Here is a 16594-nt window from a genome sequence, read left to right as displayed (position 1 = left end):
TTAAAGCTCAATTGATATTTCCCTTTTATTTATTTCAAAATTCCATAATTTTCCAACCATTAGAAAATTAATTTTTGAAATACAAATCTCAAGCATCCTCATCCAATTTCAAAATTTTAGGAAAATAGTCCATTATTTAATTTCTCAAAATATAGAAATTTTTCCCACAATTGCCTCAAATTTACATTAATTTAAAAAATTAATTTAGAGGCTAAATACTCATTTAATTATTTATTTATTTAAATTATTTCATAATTTCATAAATGTCAGAAATAATTAAATAACCCACAAAAAAATAAAACAATAATAAAAAAAAGAACTTCTCAGCAGCACAGGGGGGGGGGGGGGGCGCAGCAGCAGCCGCGCCCCCCAGCGCGCGCGCAGGCCGCGCGCGCTGGCCGCGCAGGCCCGCGCGCGGGCCGCGCAGGCTGCGCGTGCGGGCCGCGCATGGCCGCGCGCGCGGGCCGCGCATGGCCGCGCGCGCGGGCCGCGCATGCCCCGCGCGCGCACTGGCCGGCCGCGCGCGGCCGCGCCAGCCCGCCCAGGCGCGCCTTGGCTGCCCAGCCCACTGCCTGGCCATTTTTTTTTCCAAAAAAAAATATATATATTTTTTTTTTATAAAACCATATTTTCCAGAATACATTTCCATATCAAGGGGCTTCCAAAACACTAAATTTTCCCCCCTTTTAACCACATTTACATACAATCCAAGTTTAACAAAATAATACAACACAAAAATACAAACTACATAACCATTACACATAGTTTTCCTCTTTGCTTCAATACCTTCACCCTTGCAAAACTCCCTTTCCCTTGGATGTTTCTCCACCTACATTGAGGTCAAAGGACCTTATGAGCCAATGCTCAGTAAGGGTGCTATGCAAATGTAAATGAAGTATGAGAAACATAACATGTAATGCAATGCAATGCATATCAAGGGTAGTTCTCCATGCCTTCATAACCACTTAGGTTAAGGCACCAACCAACCCCTCACTCCCCTCACAAGTCCTCCTTATGGCCATAGGTCCACTTGGGCACAAAACATGCAAAGAACCATCACATGCAACTCATTCATACATGTACAAATGCAAGCAAAAACCCCTCCACTTGGGGCTATCCCTTACCTTGTTTCCTTGAAGCTTTACACTCTCACAAGCCAAGAATCCCTCTTAGACTTTGAAGCTTCAACACCTCCACAAGCTAATACTCACCCTTAAAGAAAAATAATAAAAGAGACTTTAGCTCTTAAACACATGCCTTAAACTATAACAAAAGAGAAAACTAGATTACCTTTTGCTAGACTTTCTCTTCCTTCTCTAGACTTCCTTGCCTTCTTACTTGCCTTCTTGCTTCTCTACTTAACAAATGGGAAAAAGCTTGGAACTAATTTCTCACTTCCCATTTATAGAGTTTTCTTCTTAATCCATGCCAATTCTCAAGATCACATCCTAGCCATTGATTTTTTTCTTATTTCAAGAGACCTAATCTCTACCTTTGAACATTAGCACAATCCTTGTGCTTCTCCCAAGTTAAATCCTAACCCTTGATTTTAGGAGAACTCTTGCCTAGATACAAAAGAAACACAAATCAAAGAGACTTATCTTATTAAATCTCATCCCTTGATCTCTCTTTGGAGACTAAATCTCCTCCCTTGGATCAATCCCAATTTTCCATAATTCTCCAATTTCCAATTAATTAAATCATGACTAATTTCCAAGATTGACTAATTTCCCAAATTTGCATTTAAATTAAATCCACAACTTTTCAAGCATTTAATGGAGACTTAAATAATTTCTTTTTGATTTAATTTTAAAGGCTCTTGAAAGACATAATCCATTTACTTTAGCATTTATTTAAATCCTCTATTTTCCAACATTAATGCTTGACACATTTCTTTTTATTATTGATTTTTTTTTTAATTTTCTCCATCATGGCTCTCATTAATGCTTGAGAGACTAATTTCTTTTTCCTTTTTCATTTATTAAATATCCCTCTTGGTTCACAAGATCATGCCATGTGTCACCAAATTCTCTCAATTAAATAAATCTTTATTCTCCAAATTAAATTAAATCTCTTCCATAAGAACTTGCCAAGTGTCATCAATCTAACCATACTTGGTTTTCCAATTTAATTCCTAATTATCTATGCACTTAATCAAGAATTAAATTCTCCAACATTTATTCTCCAATATAAATAATTTCTCCAAAAATAATTTATCTTCCTTTAGGATGAAATTCCAAATTACCATTTTGCCCCTCACAAGACATCCAATATTTCATGGCATTTTCTTTAATTCAAGGGCAATTTTGGAATTTTTCATAGACTAAAATTCTCTTAAATGACAAAATTTATCATGACTCTTTAAGGGTATTACAGTACGGCACCCTGGGTGACCCTCACTCGGGGGTACGTACAAGCGCGAGCAAGGAGAGCACGAGGGGCTGTGCGCGCGGGTGCACGGGGCCGGGTGCGAAGGGGCCATGCGCGGGGGCGCGCACGAGAGGCCGCGCGCGTGGATGGCCGTGCTCACGGGCGACTGTATGTACTGATGGCTACGCGCGTGGGGGGAGGGCCACGCGCAAGGGGTGCGCGCGGCCGCCCGTGTGCGGGGGCGCACACGCGGCTGCCCGCGCGCAGGGGCATGCGCTCAGCCGCGCACATGCTCAGCTGCGCACGCGCAACTGAACCCCCGCAGGGGGGGTCACTCGGGGGTACCATACCCCCGAGTGACCCTCACTCGGGGGGAGGGTCGCGCACAGGGGCGTGCGCGGCAGTTCGCGCGCAGCCGCCCTTGTGCAGCGGCGCGCGCGCAGCAGCGCGCACGCTCAGCTACACACGCGCAGCTGAGCCCCCCCGGAGGGGGGTCACTCGGGGGTGGCCCCTACGGGCCAGGGGCGCGACCCCCGCCAAGTAGTCGCGTGCTGCTTGGCCGGGCGCGCGTGGGGCCCCGTGCGCGGGGAGGGCCACGCTGGGCGCTCCCGCACCTCTGGGTGGCCTCCTTTGGTCACCCAAGCTGCCACGTAGCGCTTCCTCAGGATGCCACATGGCGCTTGCACTGTTCTCCTCCTTTCAGTATTCTTATGCATAACAATTGCTCCCTACTCTTTCTGTCGGGAGTCTCGAGAGAAAGAGTATTTTGTTTATGCTGCAATTCTATTTCCAAGAGACCACTTTCATTTTGAGGAGAAGGTTTTCTTCCGTATCTGTCTCTTCCAACTTCAAGTCTCTCGGGGTTATTCTTTCCACAGTGTTTCTCAAGACCACTATAAAAGGATGACTTGGTCTTTCATTTTTTCATTGCTCAACTACTCTCTCGTAAGGATTCTCTCAGCATCCCAGGCTTCTACACGGTATACTTCCTCATCCATGGGTCCAATTACTAGTCGTCGCTTCTTGTGGCCCTCATCCATGGGTCTCTCCATTTACCTCATCCATGCGCGAGTCTTTTCATGGGTCTTTTTACTATCTAGGCGTGACCCTCACCCATGGGTCTTGCCCTTAGTCTTATGTGACCCTCATCCATAGGTCTCATCATTAGCCCCATCCATGCGTGAGTCTTCTCATGGGTCTCCTTATTATCTAGGCGTGACCCTCACCCATGGGTCTTGCCCTTAGTCTTATGTGACCCTCATCCATAGGTCTCATCATTAGCCCCATCCATGCGTGAGTCTTCTCATGAGTCTCCTTATTATCTAGGCATGACCCCCACCCATGGGTCTTGCCCTTAGTCTTATGTGACCCTCATCCATAGGAGTCATAGCTTGCTTGAACCATTCGTGTTTGTGGCCGCGCCTTAGGATTTAAGCACTCAATATGGGCCGTTTTAAGAATGCTTTACCACCTCCACCTCATGCTCCCAACGTATATATATCTTTGGGACGGCAGTCTTCGGTGAAGGGAAAAGAATTAGCCGAGATACAGTCGTTAGGCTAATTCGCAAGCGTACGAATCGCACAAGTAATATAATGAATGAGTAGAGTATCGATCCCACGAGGATTGGATTAAGTACCAAAATTGGATTAACTTTAATATTATTTAGACTATAAAAAAAAGATGAATTTGAATAAATTAAACTAATGATAACTAAAATTAAATGCAAATTTAAAAGCAACTTAACTTGAAAAAATGGAGGCAACTAGGGTATTTCGAATCCACTTATTAATCCGTCTTAATTTTCAATCAATTGGATTTCTATCACTTCAATGGGGTGAATATCTAAATTGGTTAGTTTCTTTCCCAAGATTTACTAACTTAATTAAATCTTAATTTGTTAACAATCAACCTATTTCCCAATAGTTATAACAAATCAAAATTCATTGTTAAGTTTCAATTCATTATCCCTCATAAGATTCAAGTATCAAATTCCTTATCAACTATCTATCTTATGAAATTTATTACTTCAACATGTTATGAAAATCACCTCTGGGTCTCAAATCACAATACAAAATCAATTAAATGATGGTTAAATCACTTAATCGCATTAAGAACAAGAAATAAATAATTGAAATTACGATAGAAAACCCAATCAATAAAAATCAATCATTCATAACAAACTTCATCTCAAACCCTAATTAAATAAAATTAGTTCATAATAGAATTGATGGAATCCATAAAAATAAAAATAGAAATCAAAGCAAAAAGAATAGGAGCTCCCTGCGCCGCCGCAATTGCGCGAGCGGCCTTCATGTGCCCACGCCTTGCTTCCAATTTCTGCCCAGCTTCTCCTTCCTCAATTCCATCTCTGCCGCGCAGCCCCCTCCTAGCATTCCATCCTCCTCTTTTAATCTCTTAATTTATATATATATAGGTTGCACGGCCGCTGCCTTCCTCCCTCCTCCAAGTCCTTTATTCATCCTTTATATATTATAATATATATGCATGTATGAGCCCTAGCCCAAATCCCACATTCGCGCCACTGCCACCACATTATATATACATAAATAATATTATATATATATATAAATAATATAAGATAATATATAATATAATACATATTTATAAATATTATAATATAATATATAATATCCAATATACTATTAATTATAATAACTTGGATTATATTATAATATTAATTATTTATAATATTAATTTAAAATATTAATTTTGAAATTAATTTTATAATATCCTTTTTTTTTCTTTTTATGCCTGAATCTTCGAAATAACATCCTTCGTTGGGTTCCTACAAAAAGAGATTAAAATGATGTAAAAATTATGTAAACACACATTTTTGTAGGAAAAATAGCACAAGGTTAAGATAAAAAGTAGATAAAAATATGCTTACAATTAAACCCTATCAATACAATCTCATTTCCATATTCCAATCGATCATCATATTAGACTTCCTACACCTGAAGAGACAAGTACCGCCATGGTAGGAGGACATGGCTTCGAGGTATATTTAGCTTCTTTAAGAGTAGGTCTTCGTTTCCCCTTGCCTAGCTTTGGCATGGAGTGACTCGATTATCATTGCATTGTCCTAGCTCAACTTCATCCTAATGGTTGGGGTCAGTTAGTTGGCTTCACCATTCTTTGCCATATGATCCAAGTACCTCCTTCCGTAGAGTTGTTTGGTTGCTTCTATAGGTTGAGGAGAGTCGAACGGAGGGGCGTCTTTTTCACACTTCAAAGGATTGTGGGTTTATCTCCTCTCTTTCAAAAGCTCCAAAATAAGGTGGACTTCGAGTCCCGATGGATTGTGGTTGAGCCTTCTCCCAGCTGGAAAGCACCGCTTCGTTGGTGTTGGGATAATGAGCGGGACTTTTGGTCGGAGAAGCTTGATGACATCGGGATTTCCCGGGCTGTCTATCGCCCAGTAATTGAGAGATTATGTGCTCTTAGCACTTGTAATCTACCCGACCTGCTTACCTCAGAAAACATTGCTGCCACAGGGTGGGGCATTGGGCTTGAAGACATGCCCAGGACCTCCACTCTCGCTTTTGTGCCACCATCGGCCATGCCCGAGGACACCTTACAAGTTGAGGAGGAAGAGGGCAGCGAGGAAGAGGATGAGGGCCCCGAGGAAAAAGAAGAGGGGAAATCTCTAGGGAGTATGGTCTTTCTTGGTTATTCTTCCTCTGAGGGTAGACCCCCAGAATCGTAGAGACTGCCTCTTAAATTATCCATGTCAATGGTTGACTTTTACTTTTATCTCTTGTCTTGCAGACGACATGAATATATTCAAGGAACAAACGCTCAGACGACGTGGTGGGAATTCACGACAAGCTGGCGAGCAAGATCGACAACCTCCTCCTCAAGCATCCCATGGCTTGTCACAGAAGCCTCCGTCTAACACTCCAGACCCCAGCCTTCTTCCTTTGCTAGTTCCTAGCTCATCTAGAAGGTGCCTAAAAATGAAGAGGTCTGAGACGGGTGTCTTGCCCAGCCTTTCTTGTCCTGAACCCTCGGTTCCTACCTCAGACATTTCCATGTTAGACCCTCCTGCCCTCGAAGTTTCCCTTGGGGAACCAATTCCAACGGATGCATCTAGCTCACGAAGGAATGGGACTGGCAGTTCTCATTCTTCTTTTGACAGTGAGCTAGATCGAATTAAGGAGGAGAGTCGCCAACCTTTTTGTTCCCTTTCATAGGGATCGACAAAAGCTAAAAGCTGAGCTCCTAGAATTTCAGCCTATTCTTCCTCCCATTGTTGAGCCCAGACGAAATCCCATGCCAATTCCTAACAGCACTCGAGTGAGGGGTGACCACTTCCATGTGCAGCCTGGGCTGATTGATTCAGACTCTGTAAGAGACCCAAGGGTTGGTGCCAAGATGATATATGCTACCGTGCTCCCTCAGGATGAGCAGAATTTTTTTGGCAACTGGCCTAGTGTTGCCAACTCTCCCAAGAAAAAGATTATTGAGGTAGGATGCCTTTATTGTGCCCATATGTCGTATTTGTCGTCTGACTTGGTTGTTGGTCTTCTAATGCACTGTTTGCACCCAGGGAGTTCAAGGGTTGGTGATATCCAACACAATTGGGAGAGCTTATCATCATCAAGCAGAACAAGAGAAAGCGAGGGCAAGAGAGAACATGATAAAGTGGACGGATCACGAGCGTTGCTACCAAGCAGATATCAGAAAGCTAAATTGAGAGGTAGCAGACATGCACTCTAAGCTGGCGGAAGCTGATGGTGAATCGTCAAGCATAAAAGGGGAGATAGATGAGCTCCGGAATAGCAAAGAATTGCTGACGAGAGAGCTTTTAGGAGTTAAGGAAACCCATGAAAACCTTTTGCAAGAGCATTCTTTGAGGGTAGATGAGCTTTCTCGTCAGAAGAAGCAATATAGGTCGCTCAAGGATCGAAGAAAGGAAGAGATTTCGGCGGCACAGGAAAAGGTTGTGAGGGACTATCGCCTTTCAACGGACTGCCAAGAGAGAAAGATCAGTTATGGGGGTTGCTTTACGAAGTATGGATTCTATCTCGCACGCTCGCACCTGGAATCAAAACATCTAGGAGAACAGTTCCCTGAATTGGTCTATACTGATGAGGTTGAGGAGTCTGATGTTCCTGACTGGCGAAGATATAATGATCCTGACCCCACTAGTCCCAAGGCTTATTTGAATGCTCATTTAGTTGATAATCTGGAGAACTTGTCGGGCCCGTGGGAGCCGTACTCCTTTGCCTCAGAGGAAGTGGAGATGACAGATGCCCTACCTATAGCTGATGACACAGTTATTGCATCCTCGGGCCAAGGAGAAGGGGAGGCCCCATCTGCTCCGAGTAGCAGTGCTCCCAGTTCTGGCAGGAGGAAGCGGACTTAGAATAGATCCTTTTTTTTTTTTTTTAAAGTGTAGTAGCTCTTTCTCCGTTGAGTGTAGTATCTTCAATTTGCATAAATAAGATTTGTCTCTTAACAATGGCTGCATTTCGCTGGTTTTCTTTATTATTGCTGCCCATAAAGGGTCTGGGATTTTAGGTTTTTGCTGCCACAAGGTGGACTATGGGTGTTCAGGCCCTTAGTGGTCCTTTGGCAATTTCTTGACCTCTCGCTATCAAGCCAAGTCAATTAAATAGACTGGCGGGATAGCTCGCGATTTCAATATTGGCGAGTTGTGCTAGACGTATTTGTTACTTCATTGGGCCAGGCCACTTGGCTTTGAGGCAGGGCAACTATTACATTTACAGGGCTAATTAAGTCGTGCTTTTCTCATGGTGCATTGCATGGCAGGGCCTTACGTATTGCTATCGGGCTTAGTAAAGCAACCTACTAGCGGGATATTAGTTTACTCGCCAATTTTCACTTCTGGGCAAGACTTGTCATACTACTTTGCGAGGAACAAAAAGCTCTCTTCTCCCTTGTCTGAAATAAAGCGAAAAAAGGAAGACACATGTATTTTACGCGGTTCGGCAAAATGTGCCTACGTCCATGGTCTCTTGTCGGGTTCATATTATTATTGCGTTACATGTCAGGAGGAGAGTACAATTTCAGGTGATTTGTACTCCACATTTTGCTCATGGTTTCACCCTGGAGTGTTTGGCGAATACATGTACCAGGGCTTATCATTTCCTGAATGCGATACGGCCCTTCCCAGTTTGCCCGAAATTTTCCATCCTCTCAGAGTGCATTGGTGATAACCGACTTTCTGAGGATCAAATCTCCTTCCTTGAGAGGTCGGCTCTTTACTTGAGAGTTGTAATAGTGGGCCACCCTTTTATGATAGGCAGCGATTCGTACAGCCGCCCTGTCTCTCTATTCCTCGATGAGATCAATATTTTCTTGTAGTGCATCAGAGTTATTTGAGCTGCTACTTTCATCATAAGCGTCCAATCGGGGTGATCTGCATGAGATTTCTACTGGAATCAAAGCTTCTGTCTCATACACCAAGTTAAAGGGCGTTTCGCCCGTTGAGACTCCTCTGGTTGTTTGGTAGGCCCACAGGACGGTAGGCAATTCATCCACCCATGCTCCCTTTACGCCTTCCAGCCAAGTTTTCAAACCATGTAAAATTGTTCTGTTGCTAATTTCGGCTTGTTCGTTTGCCTGGGGATATGCCACTGAAGAAATCCTTAACTGAATATCCAGGCCTTTGCAGAAATTTCGAAAAGAATCACAGTCAAACTGCTTTCCATGATCAGTGTTAATGATTCGTGGGACACCAAACCGGCATATAATGTCTTTCCACACCATAGCTTCTACTTTCCTAGCACTGATAGTGGCTAGGGCTTCTGCTTCAATCCACTTGGTGAAATAATCTGTTGCTACAAGAAGAAATTTCCTTTGCCCCGTAGCTCGTGGAAATGGGCCGAGAATATCCAGGCCCTATTGAGCTAAGGGGATAGGCTGTAATGTGGGCTGTAATTGCGATATTGGAGCAGAATGAATCGGAGCGTGCCTCTAACATTTATCACACTCCCTGACCTTCGTTTGGGCATCCTGTTGTAATGTGGGCCAAAAGAAACCTGCCCTTAGGATTTTGGCTGCTAGGGCCCTTCCTCCCAGATGCTCACCGCATACTCCGTTGTGAACTTCAACCAAGGCGTAATCGGTTTCCTGGGGACCTAAGCATTTGAGGAGCGGCATAGTGTAAGCTCATTTGTAAAGCGTTCCATCAATCACTGTGAAACGAGCCCCTCTAATTTTAACTTTTTTGGCCTCCTTCGGGTCTGCTGGCAATTCTCCCGTGGTCAAATATTTGTGAAAATGGGTTCTGCAGTCGTTACCATTCTCAATGCATGCTACCTCAGGCTCATCTATACTTGGTCGCTAAAGGACTTCTACATATACTGTTCTCCCAGTGGTTTCTTTGGTGGATGCCAATTTGGATAAGGCATTCGCATGACCATTGAGGGATCTGTTGATCTACATTAACTAGAAACTTTTGAACAATTGTGCAAGTGTCCTAACTTTTTGCAAGTATTGTCCCATGACCGGCTCTCTAGTCTCGTACTGCCCGTAGTATTGTTGAACAATCAACTGAGAATCACTATGCGCTATCAATTGCGCTACTTCAAGCTTTCGGGCTAACTTTAGACCGGCAATTAGAGCCTCATACTCGGCCACATTATTCGAGCTTGGAAAAGCAAATCTCAAAGAGTATTCAAGGAATTCTCCTTTTGGCGGGATAAGCACTACTCCAGCTCCACTCCCTTGTGAACTGGCGACCCCATCTACAAACAATAGCCATTCTGTTCTGTTCTCTTCTTTGGGTTCTTTAGAGGGAGTACATTCAACAATAAAATCTGCCAATGCTTGCCCTTTTATGGCTTGTCTAGGCTGGAAGTGTATATCATACTCGCTCAACTCAATGGACCATTTGGTGAGACGACCGGAACATTTAGGTTTTTGCAAGATGCTCCGCAGTGGTTGGTTCGTCAGTACGTTGATGGAATGGGCTTGGAAGTATGGCCTCAATTTTCTGGAGGCGTTCAGCAGGGCCAGCGCCACCTTTTCAGTGAAGGGATAACGTGTTTCTGAGCCTTGTAAAACCTTACTGACATAGTACACCAACCAATCCACCGATCCTTCCTTCTTAATCAACACTGCACTCACCGCTTTGTCACTTATGCCCAGGTACAAATATAACATTTCCCCAGTTTCGGGTCGGGTCAACAAAGGAACTTCTTTCAAGTATTCCTTTAATGCCTCAAACGACCTTTGACATTGCTCTGTCCACTCAAACTTTTTCCCGCCCTTAACGTCTAAAGAAACGGGAGTTCCCTTTCGACTGACTTGGAGAGGAAACATCCAAGAGCCGCCATCTGGCCTGTCAACCGCTGCACTTCCTTAATTGATGTTGGGGGTTCCATATCCAGTATCGCTTGAATTTTTTTGGGGTTCGCCTCTATCCCCCTTTGCGTGATCATATACCCTAGGAATTTTCTAGATTGAACTCCAAATGCACATTTTGCTGGGTTTAGGCACATTTCGTATTGCCTAAAGACTTCAAGCACTTGCGCTAGCTTTTTTATGTGCAATTCCTTCTCCTGACTTTTTACGATCATATCATCAACATAGGCCTCCATGGTATCACCCAATAACTCTTTGAAGACTTTATTCACCATGCGCTGATAGGTGGCCCCCGTATTTTTTAGCCCGAAGGGCATAATTTGGTAACAATATATCCCTTTCTCTGTAATGAACGATGTTTTCTCCTGATCTGGAGGATACATCATTATTTGATGATACCCCGAGAAGGCATCTAGAAAACTCAACAGTTGATACCCAGATGTTTCATCCCCGAGATGGTTAATCCGAGGTAACGGGTAAGAGTCTTTAGGACACGCCTTGTTGAGGCTAGTGAAGTCTATACACACGCGCCATTTTCCATTGGGTTTTTTAACCATGACGACATTTATCAGTCATTCTGGGTATAAGACCTCTCGAATGAAACCTGCCTGTAGTAACTTATCAACTTCATCTTCTAATGCTGACAGTCTATCAGGGGCAATATTCCTCTTCTTTTGTCGGACAGGCTTGAACTGAGGATCCACATTCAGATGGTGACATATCACGTCTGGCTTGATCCTTGGCATATCCTTTGGTGTCCAGGCGAAAACATCCAAGTTTTTTCTTAGGCACTCCACAATTTCTTCTTTTACCGATTTCAGAAGCTATGTGCCAACATACGCCAACTTCTCGGGGTTTGTATCGATTAAGTGCACCGCTTCTAACTCTTTCACTGGTTGGGGCTTGCGAGCAATCTCTTCTGCCAAGGATTTGTGTATAGCTTTCTCAGCAATAGACAAAGTATCTTATGTCCTTTTTCCTTTTGTTGATGACACATAACAGGATCTCACCTTCCTCTGATCTCCATGAACTTGCCCCACTCCTGAGAGCGTGGGGAACTTCATTAATAAGTAGCAAGAGGACACTACAGCTCTCATATCGTTGAGGAGCGGTCGGCCTAAAATCATGTTGTATGCTGTCGAATGGGCTTTGACCACCATAAAATTTGCCTGTTAAGTCACACTTTGAGGGTCGGCGCCCAATGTGACTGGTAGTTGAACAGATCCCGCCACCGGGACAGCTTCCCCAGTGAAGCTGTACAAGGGAGATGACACTATTTTCAATCGATCAAGGGACATACGCATTTGCTCGAAACAATTCCAATAGATCAGATTAATAGAGCTACCACTATCCACCAAGATTCTACTGACAGGGTGTTTGGCGACAATTGCGGAAATTACCATTGGATCGTCATGTGGGAGTATTATATCACCCCTATCAGCAGGGGTGAATGTGATGGGCTCCTCGTTTTCTCTTGCCTCCATCACTGAATTGACCTGGTAGGCCTGACGAGCGTAGGCTTTTCGAGAAGAAGAAGTATTCCTAGCTAGAGTCTCGGCCCCAGAGATGACATAAATGGCTTGATGTGTCGGCTCATTGTCGAGGGGGGGGCATAATTCTGTCTTCATTCTGCAACAAATTTCGTCTGTCTTGACCCTCGGGTCTTTCTTCCATTCTCTGACAATCTTGGTCTTTTCTTCCTTCAGTTCTTACATACCTTTGCAAGTGCCCTTCCCGAATGAGTGCTTCAATCTGGTTTTTAACTCCCTACATTGGTCAGTAGAGTGCCCTCGAATCCAGTGATACCTGCAGTATTCTTCTTGATTTCTCCCCATGGGACGGTCTGGCTTTTTCGGAAGCTGGAGAAGGCCCGACCCCTCTACTGCTGCCAGTATAGTTGACTAGGGTTGATTGAGCCTAGTGTAATGATGGAATTGTGGTCCAACCGTATCTGACCTCTTGGTTCATTCTTTTCCCTGATTCAATCCTTCTTCATTATCTCGCTCTTTTCTTTTCCTTTCCCCATCTTCATTTCCCTTATTGTTCTCATCATCTCTGTGTGGAGTATGTACTTATTGGCTCTGACAAACAGGTTTGCCAAAGACTTCGGCGGGTCTAGAGAGAATGATTCTTGCAAATGGGGTAGTCGTGTCCCTTGGAACATAGCGGACACAACCATTTCAATAGGCAAATTGCAAATCTCAAACGTGGCATTCCGAAATCTGTCCACGTAGTGATGTAGGGTTTCCTTATGCCCTTGCCGAATGCTAAGAAGGTACGTTGCGTCTTTCTTCCTTTGACTGTTAATAATGAATGCCTTAATGAACTCTGTTTTTAACTGCCTGAATGAAGAAATGGATGTTTCGGGTAAACCATTAAACCAGGCCCTAGCGTGCCCAGTTAAGGTTAAGGGGAATGCCCTACACATTATCTCATCGTCCCATCCATGAAGCATCATTAAAGATTCATAATTTTGCACGTGATCATAGGGATAGTCTTTGCCTGAATAAGGGTTTATCTGGGGCATTTTGAACTTTCTCGGCAAAGGTTTCTCCATTACTTCTGCCACGAATGGTAGCTTTCCTCGAGATTGTTCCTTGGGAGCAGGTAATAACTTATTCTATTGCAGTACCCGCTCTATCATTTTTTTCATATCGGCTGTCTCTCGTGCACTAAATGTGGTAAGGTTGTCATCAGGCCCATCTCTCTATCTAGAATCTCGATCTCTTTCCATAGGAGTGTTGGCTATCGTTTAAGAGTATTTCCTCTTTGTGGACTTCTGATTGATGCTCAAAAATATTAAAATTTTATTATATTTATACCCCTAGTTTAATCTTAAAATTAGTTTTAATTGAATATTTATATGCAATTTGTGGTTATATGCAGGTTTAAAAAATTAATATAAAAATATATATAATATATAAAAAAATAGTAATAATAAAATAAATATAATATAATATATATAAATATAATACCTATATAAATATAAAACATATATATATGTCATATAAGTGCATGCGTGAAGCATATATATAATATAATATATAAGCATATAATATATCATATAATATATATAACATTATAACATATTATAATGTCTTGGCAGCCATGCGTGAAGCTCAATCCGATAAAGCCAACATTCATTTGGATGCTTCACAACCCATTCGGATGGATGAAGTCCAAGTACTGTTGAAGATCAAACTCATTCGAATGACTCGTCCCTCATCCGGATATGCCCTCTCCAAATTGTTCAACGCTGTTTCCATCACCATCATCGGAATCCCTTTTTGAAGATTTTGTCAGAGCACGTGCAAATGACCATGGTGGCACACAACGTAATTTCTTCTTTGACCAGGGCCATTTGCAGAAGATGAATATATATATATCTATCGTCAGCTTCACAAAAAGGAGACCCCATCCGCCATTTCTGCAAGAATAAGGGGAAGAGAGCATTGTTTACGTTCTATTTTTTTTCTTTTCTTTCATTCCAATAGTGTTGTTCATTTACTTTGTTTCATCAATACAATGTTCTTCATTTATGTTAGTTACATTATGCAATTTCTTTTCATGCTTGTTTACATTCTGTAATGTTCTTTAACTGTTCATTTACGTTTCTATAATTTTAATTTCTGTATTTACATTCCAGCATTGTACTTCCTGTCTCTTTAATCTTTAGTTGGAGATGTGTGGCTAAGCTTAAGCTTGGGCCAAGGCAAGGACTCTGTCCAGTGCCACTGCTTGCCCAAGAGAGCCGAACTCTGATTGAATTAACAGAATGCTTATTTGAATTGAGAAATGTGTGTGTATTGAATCTTTGGGTTTGAGTTGAAACATAAACCTAACTTAGAGTCTCCATGCCATGTATGGAGGTTACTTAAACTGGAAATGGTTTCATACTCAAGCTGGAATGATTAATCTGCGATCCAATTTATGGTGGTTTCTTAATTTAGACTCTCTCATGCCATGTATGGAGAGTGCTTAACCTAGAACTACCATGACCTTGAGTTGTGGTTACTTATCGGATCTCAAATGTATGTTAATCTGTATTTCAATTTATGATAGTTACTTAATCCAGACTCTCTCATGCCATGTATGGAGAGTGCTTAACTTAGAACTATTATCATCTTGGGATACAGTTAACTGCATAACCTCAATTTAAATCAGTCGATGTTAATATTTTGATATCTCTTTGGTAAATTAGTGGGCCGGCACATAAATTGCTTTGTCCCAAGATTGCTTCCATACACAAACATCATCTTATTTTTAATCTTGAAAAACAAATCATTTAGCTGAATTGGTCTGACAAACTCATTCAGCGCATAAAAATCTTTCGCCGCATTTCATTTCTGTTTTGATCTCCCAGTGAATCGACCTGGACTTTCCCAGAAAATTAAATTGTGCTACAGCGCACACTCGTACACTGGCGAGTATAAACGCCTTGTGCCTGCATGCTTGTTTCTTCTTTGTTTATTTTGTATGTGTTTGTTTGAAATAAATGCACAAGGTTAAGCGCAGCCAACTTCGCCTTTCAGTCTTTCGACAATCAGTTCCTCCTAGTTTTTCTCACTGTTGAGAGGTTTGGCTATGAGCTCCTCTTAAAGGGGATCTTGGTGGATCATTTTGAATATAGACATGTTGAGCATGGGTTTCAGGGCTCACTTCTCAGTAGGAGCCATCCCCCGGTACCTCCTGACGTGTCCTGTGGGAGGGAACTGTCTCTGGCATAAACTTTCTTAATGCCTCTGGGATTGTGCCGTGAGGAACCAAACTTTGCAAGATACCAGCCATTTCCCGAAGGGCTTGCATTCCTTCAGAATGTTGCTGTCATAGAGCCTCATACACCGCCCAAGGAACGACAGATGGGACTTGTATCCCTGGGTAGGGTCCTGAGAGAACATGTGAGGCAGCAAAAGGCAGTACCTGAAGATGCACCCCCAATGGGTGAGAGGGTTCTGGAAGAGGCAGCTGCTGGTGAATGAGGGATGGAGGACCCTCATGAGGAGATTGATGGATGAGGGGCGGTTGACCCCCATGGGTGAGGGGCGGATGGCCCCCATGGATAAGGGGTAGCGGGCCCTCTTGGGCGGATGGATGTTGCTCCTCCGCTCGAGCGAGGGTCTCTAGTCAAGGTGATTGGGCACCCTTTGAGAGGGTCTGGCGATTACTTCAGGTTTGAGCCATAGCGAGGGAATAGTTCGGTAGCTTTTTGTTTGCGTTTCCCACAGACGGTGCCAATTGTTGTTGCCCAGTAACAACAATAAATTTATAAAAAGAGAAACTGCGGATGGATGACCCTCTGATGAACGATTCGAGCGATGGGTGACCCTCTCGTGGTGTGTCTGAGCGATGGATGAGTCTTCCGGGGTGAAGACGCCGATGGGTGAGCCCTTTTTGTCAGGTTGAGAACGATGGGTGACCTGTTGGAAAAAGAATCGGTTAGGGACGCGGGCGGAGGTCCCCGCGTGAAACCTCCGATGCTTAAATTAGATCACTGTCGGAGTAGAGTACTTGAGAGTAAAAATGTAAATATGAGAGCGAGAGATTGCCTACCAAATGAGGGAAAGTGACCTCCTATTTATAGCGACATGAAGGGCATCCATGTGTCGCGTGCCCCGAGCTTTGTGGTAAGAATCTCGGAAAGGCTTTGACTGAGTCTCGCAGGGGTTGGTTTAGGCCGATTATTTTGGAGGCGTCGGCGCAAGAATAAGGGGGCACGTGGATGTCAGTGCGGCACCCTAACCCTCACTCGGGGGTATGTACAAGCGCGGGCAAGGAGAGCACGAGGGGCTGTGCCCGCGGGTGCACAGGGCCGGGTACGAAGGGGCCGTGCGCGGGGGTGCGCACGAGAGGCTGTGCGCATGGATGG

At 43.5% G+C, this 16594-nt stretch overlaps 1 long non-coding RNA gene across 1 annotated transcript; it reads right to left on the bottom strand.

Annotated features, from left to right (window-relative positions):
- Positions 1-675: 675 nt before the first annotated feature.
- On the bottom strand, positions 676-1349 carry LOC127805990 (uncharacterized). The gene is made up of 3 exons (XR_008024311.1): positions 1291-1349; positions 1125-1212; positions 676-829 (listed from the first exon to the last, which is right to left on the bottom strand). It is a non-coding gene; the product is annotated as an uncharacterized LOC127805990 (long non-coding RNA).
- Positions 1350-16594: the final 15245 nt, after the last annotated feature.

The sequence above is a fragment of the Diospyros lotus genome, chromosome 7 (assembly GCF_014633365.1).
Source record: "Diospyros lotus cultivar Yz01 chromosome 7, ASM1463336v1, whole genome shotgun sequence".
NCBI classification, from domain to species: Eukaryota; Viridiplantae; Streptophyta; class Magnoliopsida; order Ericales; family Ebenaceae; genus Diospyros; species Diospyros lotus.
Note: the sequence above shows the minus strand (reverse complement) of the source record. Positions and strands in the feature narration are given on the sequence as shown.